Source organism: Hypanus sabinus, chromosome 1, assembly GCF_030144855.1.
Source record: "Hypanus sabinus isolate sHypSab1 chromosome 1, sHypSab1.hap1, whole genome shotgun sequence".
Classification (NCBI taxonomy): Eukaryota; Metazoa; Chordata; class Chondrichthyes; order Myliobatiformes; family Dasyatidae; genus Hypanus; species Hypanus sabinus.
In genome coordinates, this window is record NC_082706.1 from 27,818,629 (window position 1) to 27,832,360 (window position 13,732).

Consider the following 13,732-nt stretch of genomic DNA (forward strand, 5'->3'; position numbering starts at 1 on the left):
ATGGCGAGTTGTTATCACTTCCACTAAAATTGCGAACTCTCTCATGGCTTAACATTGCCTTCTGCGCAAAAGGCAACTTCGAAGCTGACGAATGGGGTAACTCTGCCCAAAATTAAAGCTGTTCTCCACTCTCTCCATTTAGGGACGGCAAAGATCATTTGTCCCTTCATATTCCTTTCCGGATATTGTAAGAATGATATTCTAATGTTTATAAATGCGTTCGTTGATACAGTGGGTTACGCACCAAAAACGGAAGACGATTTGCTCCCAGTCGGACTGCTCCGAACAAGTCTGCTCCAGTGACAAGAAGCGTCTGACGCATTGCTATGTTCATGTGATCGATTTTTAACAGTTGCAAAATGCATGGTTATGTTCATGAATTCAAGGTCACTGTTATAATTTGTGAACGGTTTTCACGTCTTTTCCTCTGGTCCAGTCCAACCACACTCTTAAAATTATATCAGAATCAGAATCAGGTTTATTATCACCGGCATATGTCGTGAAAATTGTTAACTTAGCAGCAGCAGTTCAATGCAATTTTCAATATAGAAGAAAAAGAAATACAATAATATTAATAGTAATAATAATCAAAAATAATATTCGGCTATATGGAAGTTGTATTCCAATAATTTGTTCCAGTAAAAGTCTTAGATTTATCCACGAAGGTTGAATTTTAAATCAAGACCAAGTAGAGAGTAAAAAAAGTACCGATTTCTTGATTACGTTGGAAATATTGGTCAGATAATTTTGGGTTTAATCTATTTATTTTTTGTGGTGTAATATATAATTGATGTAAAAATTGTATTGTACTATTATGTAATTTTATGTAATTTTCTTTAAAATGTAATAAAATATATATATTAAAATAGTAATAATAATTAAACAAATAAATCAATTACAGTATACATATATCGAATAGATTAAAAATGGAATGGATCATCACCTTCACGGCTATGTTGGACCTGCCAGAGAACGAATCTAGACTAGATCAAGTAGTAGGATCGTGCGTAGCTAAGTCAAGGAGGTAAGCATGGCTTTGCAGCTTTGTAGATTCTGCCTCTTCAGGCAAAAGCTGCACCTAACGTGGACGCTGGCAGCAGGGCGTCTGATGGAATGTTACATGAGGAATGAGGAATCCAAAATAATCAATGTTACAGCCACCTTTGTGACATGCGGAGGAACCAGAGTGCTGGTCAACGAATAGCATCACTAGACTAGTTGCTTATCCCTGCGGGACACTTCCTTATCCGCTAAATCTGTTACACTCGTGTGTACCACTTAGCGTCAGATTTGGAAGCCCAGAGAGACTTTATAGTGAAGGCACGACACCGTCTGTCTTATTACTGTATAAGGCGTGTTGGAATAGAAATCTCAGCACAGTCAAAATCGAAATCGATGGACAGCCAAAGAAGAAGATTAAAAGTCATGTGCAAAAAAAGAATTATATATATTTAAAAAGTGAGGTGATGTTCAAGGGGGCCAATATCTACTAAGGAATCAGATGGCAGAGGGGAAGACGCTGTTCCTGAATCACTGAGTATGTGCCTTCAGGCGTTTGTACCACTTAGCTCATGATAACAGTTAGAAAATGGCATGCCTTGAGTGCAGGAGGTCCTTAATAATAAAGCTGCCTTTCTTGAAGATAATTTGTAGGCTAGTACCCAAGATGAAGCCGACTAAATTTACAACCCTTTGTAGCTTCTTCCAATCCTGTGCAATAGCCACTCACCACCCGCTCCTCATCCCATACCAGACAGTAATGCAGCCTCTCAGAATGCTATCCACGCTAGATCTATAGAAGTGTTTGAGCGTTTTTGTTGTCATATCAAATGACTTCAAACTCGGAACGATGTATAGTCGCTGTCCTGCCTTCTTTATATCGTCATCCATATGTTAGACCAGGTTAGGTCCTCAGCGATGTTGACACCCAGGAACTTGAAACTGCTCACTGTCTCCACTTATGATCCCTTTCTGAGGATTCATATGTGTTCCTTGACCTTATCTTCCTGAAGTCCACAATCAGCTCTTTCGACTTACTGACGTTGAATGCCAGGTTGTTGCTCCGACGCCACCGGACTATTTGACATATCTCGATCCTGTTCGTCCTCTCGTCAACATCTGTGATTCTACCAACAATGGTCGTATTATCAGCAAATATATAGATAGTATTTGAGCTATGCCTAGCCACACATTCATGGGTATTGAGAGAGTAGAGCAGTGGGCCAAGCACACACCCCTGAGGCGCACCAGTGTTGATCGTCAGCTAGAAGAAGATGTCATCACCAATCCACACAGATTATATTCTTCTGGTTAGGAAGTCGAGGATCCAATTTTCTTATGTTGTCAATAAGACAATGTTGACGCTTATTATGTTAGGTTTATGTCTCATAAGTCGTAATACGAATAAATTATTCCTACGAATAATTATAGCCTCAGAACTGGATAAAATTACGAGATTTTGTTTAATTCAGCGGCACCTTACACCCTTGCGCATCAATGTAGAGCGCCAGCTTGGGAACACTTCTCTCCTCAAATGAGTTTTCACGTTCTCTCTGTGGTTGTGTGGGCTTACGCCTGTTTCCTACCCCATTGCAAGACGTATGCCTATGGCTGGTGAGTTGTTGGCAAGCAACGTTGCCGCCATGAGCTTAGCGATATTTTTGCGCAGAGCAGCGCAAGCCTCGCTGAATGGATATGACCCAAACTTCATAGGTCACTGTATGTTTCGAACTACATGTGACAAATAAGCAAAGATAATCATTTCTTTATTTTTCGTAACGGTTGAAGCGTTTTCAATTTGCTGTTGTTTAAACCTTTTCGCTGTGTACTGAGGAGAACTTTTTTTTTAATGCTTTTCTTAGCAGATGATAAAAAAGAAACTTATCAAACTTTCTAATCGACGGACTTCTCCGAAGAAAAATCAGTTTAGTGCTTCTACTCATTATTTTTCTTCATCCTGCACTTATTACATCTCACGAAATCGCATAAACTGCCCTATGCAAGATCTTCAGGGTTCCACCAAGCAATAGTTTATGGTATCCAATTAAACAACCAACGAGCAAGCCATCGTATGTGGGAAGATATCAGAGTACCGGGAGAAACAGGCGAGCTCACAGGGAAACATACACTGCACACCTCGCAAGATAGCATCTTCGAGTAGACACAAGTGCGCGTCTCTGCAACTACACAGCTGCAGCACAACGCGTTATTACGTAAAGGATACTTTTAGTGTGTTGCATTAATAGAGACACTGCGTTCAGGCACAGGTGATCGGTGTTCATTTCTAAACTCAACTTCTCCCTGTGTGGAGTAGCATGAACTCCATCTGAAACTCGGGCTTTGCCCAATTCCCAGATAGAGTTTTATTATAAATTGACGGGGAACTTTAAAATACTCCTGGAGTATGTCCACAAGCCAATGAGACATAGGAGCAGAATTTGGATATTTGGCTCATCGAGTTTGTTCCTCTATTTCATCAAATTCCTCTTAGCCCCAGTCTCTTGCCATTTCCCTATATCCCTTCATCCCCTGAATAACAAAGAATATAACAAGCTCTGCCTTTAATATACGTAACGACTCTGCTTCCACAGCTGCATGTTGCAAGGAATTCCATCGATTCCCCTTTCTCTGTAGAAGAAAGAAATAAATTACCCTCCATATGCGTTTTAAAAGGACGCCCTTATATTCTGAGACAGTGTCGTCTGGTCTTTGACTTTACCACGACTGGAAACATACTCTACTCATCCACTGTGTCAGGTCCTTTCTGTATCTAACACTTTTCAATTACATCGGAGCACTTTCTTCTGTATTATAGTGAAAATTGTTTTCAATCTCCTTTGACCCCTTTGAAACTTCAGCATATCCTTTCGAATATAAGGGGCCCAAAAATGCTCACAATACTCCAAGTAAGGCATCCCATTTGCTTTATAAATTCTCACCATTAGATCGTTGGTTATATGCTCTAGTCCTCTGGAAATGAATGCTAATATTGCAGTTGCCTTCATCACCACTTATTCATCCTGCAAATTCACCTTTTCCGCCTCAGTTATTCTTTCGCATTTTCGTATCACTTATAAAGTAGTCAGCCTTTTTCATTTCTTCTCGCAAATCTCACGAATCATACACTTCCCGGTGCATAAATCCCTTTGCCATATATTTACCCGTTGTTCTCATCTGCCCAAGACCTTCTGTAACCTCTCTACTTTCTCGAAACTACCTGCCCCACCAATTATATTCATATCATCTGCAAGCTGCAATAGCACTATCAATACCATCATCCAAATCATTGGCATTAAACGCAAAAATAAAAGGTCCCAACACAATCTCCTGTGAAATACCAAAGTCACCGGCTGTGAAACGGTGCTTTTATTCTTACACTTTGCCTCCTGCCGATCAGCTATTTCTTTCTCCATGCTAAATTATTTCCTGTAAATCCATTGGCTCCTAACTTGTTATGCAGCCTCATCTCTGGCACCTTGCCAAAGGCCTTTTAAAAATCCAAGTACACAACATCAACGATTTCTGCTTCACTTATACCGCTAGTTATTTCTACAAAGAGCTCCAAAAAATTTGTCGGGCAAGATTTTCTCTTGAAGTACTATGCTGACTGCCGCCTATTTTATTATATGCTTTCAGATACCTTGAAATCTCAATCTTAATAATCGACACGAACACCTTCCCAAGCACTGAGGCCAGCTAACTGTCCTATAGTTTCATTTCTTGTGCTTCTCTCACTTTTTGATGCATGGAGTGACTTTTGCGAAGTATCGGTCTTCCAGGATCTTGCCAGAATCTGGGGATCGTTGAATGATCATTACTAATGCCTCCACAATCCCTTCAGCCACCTCTTTCAGAACGTTTGGTGCCCATTTCAATATTATTAGTGGGCATACTTTCATATTCCTTCTTTACCTTTTACCGACTTTATAGCTGTCTTTTGTTGTTTTGAAATGCTTCTGAATCAGTTCACTTCCCACCAGATTTTGCCTTTTATATGCCCTCCCTTTGGTTTTTATGCTGGCTTTGACTTCTCGTGTTAGCCACGGTTGTATCATCTTTCCTTAAGAATACTTTTTTTCCTTTCTTCCTCTGCAGGATGTATTTATCCTGTGTCTTCCGAATCGCTTTCAGAAATGCTTTCACATCGTTATACCCTGTCGGCAGCCCTGCCAGTATTATTTTCCAATTAATTCTGGCTAACTACTATCATGCTTCTCTAATTCCTTTGCTCCACTATAATACTGATTCGTCTGAGCTGGACTCCTTCTTCTCAAATTTCAGGTTAATTCAATTATATTATGATCACTTCTCCAATGATGATTTTTTTCTTCAAGCTCTCTGATAAACTCCAGTTCATCGCACAAAATACAATCCCGAATAGTTGATCACCAAGTGGGCTCAACTATGACCGGTTCTAAAAGCCCTCTCGTAGGCACTCGATAAATCTCCCTACTGCATTCCAACACAAGCATAACTTTCTCGTTCTACCTGCATATTGAAATCACCCATGACTATTGTAACCTTACCCTTTTGTCATGAATTTGCTACCTTCCCTTGAAATTTGTAGGTTACATCCTTCATAACCTAACAGCTCTGATGGGCAGAAGGGCGAAGAGTTGCCCAGGTCTACCCCCGCCCCGGGAGAATAACAAACCGTTACTGTTGCTATGCTGCTCATGAGAGAGAGATGTAAAAGAAAACATGCAAGAACATCTGCTGCAGATAAGAGAGAGATAAGAAAGGAGAGAGAGACTTGTTGATTCACAGTATTTTGACTTCTGAGAGACTTATGACTTCTTCCAGGGTACTGAACTTAGTATGGAAACACAGGAAAAGTCTGAGGTATCTGATTTAGTTGAGAAGGAATGCAGTCCTTTTAGGTCAGATGGACTTGGTTCAGTGAAGAAAGGGTTAACCTTGCTACCAGTGGAAAGTGAGAATTCTCAGTTGTTTGTGTTAGAAGGTGTGTTAAAAGTTAGCGAGTAGATGAAAGCTGGTGATGTGAATATTATTCAAGGAGAAGAGAAAGGTCTTGCTCCTAAATTGAATAAAGAAAATTTAAAGACTGAATTTGTTTTAGAAGGATTGACAAAAGTAAAGGGACAGTTAACTGATCAACGGCTTGTTAACAAGGTGCCTATGAATCAATTACACTTTGTTTGGAATTTAAAGGTAAAGAATTCGCTGATGTTATTCAAGCAGGTGATTTGGAGAGACAAAAACAAAACTGTTGTTTTGATAAAGAGGAATCACTTGCAGATATTAAACTGAAAACAAATAGAATGAAAGATCCTGAAGATAAAATTAATGACTTGCTTAAAAATAAAGAATTGTGTGGAAGTTCAGAAAATGGGCTTAGTTTTGAAAACATTGGTGATAAGATAACTCCTGTGAAAGGAGTATGTGAACGCTTATTCCGCACTGGTGTGCAAGCTAACCACGTGAGAATTAAGTGGAAAACGGACAAAGGTTGACCAAATGCCACTCTGAATAACAAGATTGGTTTTGAGGGAATTTGACAAAGCATGTGAATAATAAAGATAAAAACAGCATGGAAGATTGACTGTTTGAATGTTAAGTTTTAAAGTAAAATAAAGATTAGTATTTGCACAAACTTTTGTATTGTACTATTTTATAATCACACATGTATTGGTTCACATTTTGTAACACTTAAGCTAAGATCACAACACTGGTATTTTTGGCTAATATGAAAAATAAAAATAGGAGGTTACTAAGTTGGAGTCTGATGCTACAGGAATTTGATATTAAGATACAACTTATTAAAGGGAGTGACAATGTAATCGCTGACTGTTTATCTAGATGTTAATTTGAATGTGTATCTGTATTATTTTTGTAGTTAAGTCCACTTCTGTATTTTATTAGATTCTGTAATTCTGTAAGATGCTGCATTAGTTAATTTTCATCTTGGTGAAAATTCCCAGAAGGATGGGTGTGATATGAAGGATGAGCAGCTCTGATGAGCAGAAGCGTGCAGAGTTACCCATATCCCCCCCCCCCCCCGGGAGAATCACAAACCGTTACTGTCTCTCGGTTGCTCATGAGAGAGAGAGAGAGATGTAAAAGAAAACATGCAAGAACATCGGCTACAGATAAGAGAGAGGTAAGAAAGGGGAGAGACACTTGTTGATTCACCGTATTATGACTTCTGAGAGACATATGATTTCTGAGAGGGTTATTTATCTTATACCATACTGTTCATTAAAATTCTTCAGTGGACAGCCGGGGAGGGCTGGTTTGAAGGACACAGCCATTCAAAATTGATTGACAACTGAGTCTAGAGTGAGGTCTGGAGAAACACCCTTCAGACACACCAGGCGACACACTATTGAGGACTGATTGTGTGTTGGAACCCACGGAAAGGTGTGGGGCATCTGAGACCGAACAAAGAGATCGGTCAGTTCAACTCACAGCAGGGCCGGTGGGGACTTGTGTGTGTGTGTGTGTCCACTCATGCCAGAGTGACGAGTCCACCACAGAAGAACGGTCTAGCTGAAGGACAGAGGGGTCATTAACTGAATGGACACAACAACGACATGACGAATCAAGAACGAAGAGGAAGATTTGCCTGACTGTAGCTGTTAATGCACGCTCGTTCGCTCTCTCTCTCTCTCTCCAACGATTACAACACAACAACCACTACCTACCTCAGCACAGATGAACTGAACTGAACGTTATACTTTTATATGACAATTCATTATCCCCTAAACATCGATAGATCCTGTTTATTGTTGCTTATTATTATTCCCACACTTTTAGGTCTATTATTGCTAACGTGTATTATCTACATGTTTGCATTATTGATTTTGATTTGCTTATTTTATTAATAAACACTTTTGAATAGAGTACCACCAGACTCCAACGGTTTCTTCTTTCTCTGCTGGTTGGACACCCAGTTACAGGGTACGTAACACAACTGTTTGAAAAGCTCAATGCAACTCCCATCAGGGACATTTTTCCCTTCCAGTTCTTTAAATCTATCCACAATAAGTTACATCTTCGGATCTGATTTCAGTTCATTATAATGCTTGATTTTCTATTTTATCATCAGAACCTTGATGCCGTCTCTGCCCTCCTGCCTATCCTTTCGATACAATATGTACCCTTGGGCATTTAACTCGCAGCTATAATCTTAATTCATCCATGATCCTGTGATGCCTACAATATCAGAATTGCCAATCTGAAATTGTGCTGCAAGTCCATTTATTTCATTCCACATGCTGACAGCATTCAAATATTACACCTTCAATGCTGTATTTACTCTTTCCGATTTTGTCTGTTTTTTACGTTCCAACTCATCCTGTTGTCTGAAATTTTGCCCTATCAACAGCCTCTTTTCAGTACACATTGCCACAACTTGTAAACCATCATCAGCACTATAATCGGATTTTCATATGAATTTGCATGCATTGAAATACACGTTGCTCAGGACATTAGTGGCAACACGTTCAACTTTTTGATTGCTGATTTTGTCTAAGGACATAACGATATCTCGCACCATATCAACTCCACCAACTGTTCCAATACTCAAGTGGCCACCCCAATGCAATTCTAGTTTTAAGGCCCACCATGCGTCATTAACAATTGTTCCCGCTAGGTGATTAAACACTCCCTTGTTCACGGCAAATCGTCCCTTTTGTATAGGTCCCATCTTCTCTGGAAGAGATCCTAATGATCCAATTATTGTATGCTCCCCTTCCAATACGAACATTAGCCATGTAATAAATTGTTTAATTTTCCCAGTTCTGGTTTCACTTACACGTGGTACGGATAACAGTCCTGAGATTACAAATCAAGAGGTCCTGCCCGTTAACTATGCACCTAACTCGCTAAAATCCCTATGTAGTATCTCGTAACTTGTTCTACCTTTGTCATTGGTACATATATGAACCAGCACTTGTGGTTGTTCGGCCTCCCACTTATGAATGCTGAGGACTCAATCAGAGATATTCCCGGACTCTGGCACCCGGGAGGCAATTTAGGATCCGGTTTGTTGGTGATTGGAAAATCTATGGTTGGAGATTTAGAAAGAAGGAACATTTTAAATAGAATTCAATTGTAAGTTGATGTTTGCCGCTCGGCACAGACTCGAAGGCCGGAAGGAGCGAACGAGCGTTTGTGTGTGTGTGTGTGTGTGTGTGTGTGTGTGAGTGAGTGACTATATACGAAGCTCTACTTTCCAAGAGAGAAATTAATTCATTTCCATCCAGAAATAACACGAAATAGTTTGTTTTCATTTAAAGCGTCGTGGAGAGAGTATATTTAAGTGTAAATGAATATTGAAGTTTATGAAAATCTATCGATATTCAGTTCGCATAGTTATTAGCTTAATCAGAATTTCTGAACTAAATTATTTTTTACAATTGGAATCTAATTTTCACCACAGATTCATACCTGAATGTCTCATGTTATTATGATCTGATTTATAAAACGTATCTATATATAAATGATCTAGTACTCGATGGCAATTAGGATCCCATTAACCAAGTACTCAGGAATACATACGGTCAAATATTTTAACTTTCTCCATGCTCTACACCATTTCCCTGAGTTTAAAACATATTCGAATAAAAGTTGATATATGACATGCATTCGTTTTTAAATAAATAGCAAACAAGATAAAAGTCAAGAACACGCGGCAGATTAGAATGTATCTGCGTAAAGAGAAACAGACAGTTTACTTCGTTGAGCATTCCACGAATACAGTGTACTCTGCTTTAATGTTAATTTATTTTGTCCGTCAATGCATCTTGATTTTCTCCTAGGTTTTTTTTTCCGTTATAAGGCAGTTACGCACTAAACATTTTACATGACGTAAAGGAGATAAGGAAAACATTTCCCACTAAAATACAAAATACAAAATATCGTTTAACTGAAGATTCTAATTAAAATCATACACAATGATTTCAATAATGTAAAATATGAAAATAATTTCCAGAACCTGAGACTAAATCCACTGGAAAAACTTGCTCACTTAACTGTGCAACAGAGTGTTTTGAAAGAACTGATCATTAGCAGCGATAGGAATGAGTTCGAGCGTCAAACAAGAGCAGCAGCTGTAACTTTGGTTGTTGCTCGCATTCACTGAATTATATACTGTGAAATCAGACTGGCTGTTTCCCAAATGTGCCCACTATCCAACATCGATTAATAATTTGCTTCGAATATAAAATGACAACAGCCGCGTGTTTTCTAAAGCGAGAATTTTCGAGCTAAAACAATCAGTCTACCCTTCGCTGCAACTTTACAGTGAAGTATTTGAGAGAAGCTCAATGAGAACTCCATGTAATTAACAGAAGCACTTATACTGCAAATGCTAGAAATGGAAATTTGCTTACAGAAAGGAAACACAAACTGCAAATTCAATGCCAAATTACAACGGAGCATTTCCGTCATCGTTACTTGGAAACAAATTGGCCTATTCCTGATCTATTCAACAAATACGCTCCAAATGTTGAAGCACATGAAATATTGATTTCGTCGGGAATTCGCAGGGCGACAGATATGTTCCTCTGCTTTTTGTATACCATATCAACATTGATTTATCAGAAAGTTAGAAGGGGAAACGGAACATTTATTTTTACTGTTTTCTTTCCATTTCTCTCAATTTTCTGTAACAGTGTTGTAAAATTACGCGAGATTGGACATTAATGATAATGACCATGTCAATAAATGATCTAATATTTTCAATATTCTTAATGAACTCACAATTCCAGATCTTCAACACCATCAGTGCCAAGATAGTCAACAGCAATCTCTCGGTCGTCATTTTGAGCGATCAGACCTGTATGTTCAACGAGCAGGCACAACAATATCTGAATTATTGATCTGAAAGCAAATTCTTCGAGAATTTTTCAGCATTCACTATTTCTCCCTCGACACCCAATAGATTTCCCCTCAATTGACACATGAATTTTATTTTGCTGAAACGCACCAATGGGAAAGGACTTGTCCATTAAAGGTATTGATGCGTTCTGCATTCTGAGGAAGCAATGAGCTGAGATAATGAGAAAAAGCAATGATGCAACGATGTGGTATCTTCAACCAAAAAAAATATTCAGTCATAGAAGCTAACTGCGAAGGAGTAGGTTATTCAGATCATTGCAAAGGTTGTTACTTATTCGGTGGGTTTTCTGTGAGACCACATGACATATCTCCCTCTTTCGAATATCAGGCAGTTGGACACTTTGGCGATTTGGTCAGTGATCTTACACGAACTCCCACTTTCATCAAAAAGAGCAAATCAGTTTTATTTTCTTGTCCATGTTACCAATCAATATTGTTCGTCGTCACAACAAATCTGTTAGGTTGTTTGCATCCGAATAGTCTAAACATTTAAACCAAAATGGTGTTTTATCTCTCGGTGTTTCTCCAATATTCACTACCATTTTTTTTTTGCCTGAAATGTATGATTGTTCCATTATCGTGTTCTTTTAGTACCTCTCGTCTTCTTTTGATGATTTTGTAATTTCTCAGAAATACTTATTTCAATGATATTCCCACTGGCTCATCCTGGCACTCAACCTAGTGAAAGTTTATCATCATCCCCACCACACCACGCAACACACACACACACACACACACACACACACACACACACACACACACACACACACACACACACACACACACACACACACACAACACCGATCACGGAGTTCACGTTCTTCCTATTTTGGTGTCAGATTAGAGAACCTGATACGTATAAGAACATATCCCAATATTGTTGCAGTGCAGGGAAATAAACGTGCTTGCAATGTGATGTACAATGGCGACTCGGAGACAACATGCAGCAAGCGCTTGTTTGAAGTGAAAATATGGAAGACGTAGTATCGCGGCAACCTTTTTCATTCTGACGACTTGGGGGTGAAAATGCGGTTTCTGGGTTAAACAGTGGACTATGAATATATCAGACTTCTGGAAAAGGACAAAGCACAACAGAGCAAATCGAAGTTAATTTACTTGTTTTCTTCTGCTTAATGAACACTTTGCTTCAGTATTCACTGCGGAAAGGGATCTTGGCGATTGTAGGGATAACCTACAGTGGACTGAAAACCTTCAGCATGTATATATTAAGAAAGAGGATGTGCTGGAGATTTTGGAAAGCATCAAGTTGGATAAGACACCGGGACTAGACGGGATTTACTCCAGGCTACTGTGGGAAGTGAGGGAGGAGGTTGCTGAGCATCTGGCGATGATCTTTGCATCATCAATTTGGACGGATGAGGTTCCGGAAGATTTGAGTGTCAGGGAAGTTGTTCCCTTATTCCTGAAAGGGAGGAGAGATAGCCCAGTGAGTCTCATTGAGTGGTTGGTAAGTTGATTCAGAAGATCCTTAGAGGCAAGAGTTATGAACATTTGGAGAGGCATTATATGAGTAGGAATAGACAGCATGGCTTTGTCAAAGGCAGATGGTGCCTTCCGAGCTTAACTGAAATTTTTGAGGATGTGACTAAACATTGATGAAAGTAGAGCAGTAGATGTCGTGTACATGAATTTTAGCAAGGCATTTGATAAGGTACACCATGCCAGTCTCATTGAGAAAGTAAGAAGACATGGGATCCAAGGGGCCACTGTTTTGTGGCTCCAGAACTGACTTTCTCACAGAATTAAAAGTGTTGTTATACACGGGTAATTTTCTGCATGGAGGTCGGTGATAGGTGGTGTGTCTTGGTGATCTGTTCTGGAACGCTTACTCTTGGTGATTTTTATGAAAGTGACCTAGATGAGGAAGTAGAGGGATAAATTAGTAAATTTGCCGATGACACAAAATTTGAGGGTGTTGTGCACAGTGCGGAGAGCTGTCAGAGGTTACAGAGAGGCATTAAAAGGGTGCAAAGCTGAGCTGAGAAGAGGCAGATGGATTTCAACCCAGTTAAGTGTGAAGTGGTTCATTTTGGTAAGTCAAATATGACGGCAGAATATAGCATTGTGGAGGATCAGGGGAATCATGGGGTCCTAGTCCATACGACATTCAAAGCTGCTGCACAGGTTGACTCTGTTGTTAAGAAGGCAAAAAGTGCATTGGCCTTTATTAATCGTCGCACTGGGTTTAGGAGCCGAGAGGTAATGTTGCAGTTACATAGAACCCTGGGAAGACTCCTCTTGGAGTACTGCGCTCAATTCCTGTCGCCTCACTATAGGAATGATGTGGAAACCATAGAAAGGGTGCAGAGGAGTTTTACAAGGAAGTTGCCTGGATTGCCAAGTATGACTTACGAGAATAGACTGAGTTAGCTCGGCCTTTTGACCTTGGAACGATGGAGGAGGCGAAGTGACCTGCTGGAATGCAGAAGATGATAAGAGGAATTCATCATGTGGACAGTCAGAGAGTTTTTTTTCCCCAGGGCTGAAATGTCCAGCCCTTGAGGGCATAATTTTAAGGTGCTTGGAAGTAGATACAGAGAAGATGTCAGGGGTTATTATTTTACGCAGAGAGTGGTGAGTGCGTGGAATGTGCTACTGGCGGCGGTGGTGGACGTGGAAACGATAGGGTCTTGTAAGAGACTCCTGGATAGGTACGTGGATCTTAGAAAAATACAGGGATATAGCTCCCTAGGTAGTTTCAGAGGCAAGGACATGTTCGGTACAGCGTTGCCGGCATAATGGCTTCTATGTGTTATAGGTTTTCATTGTTTCCGTGTTAACGTCCAGCCTTATTTTATTATTGGGTGAGCAGCAACACCATTCAATAGAGTATGGTTCTCCTGCCAGT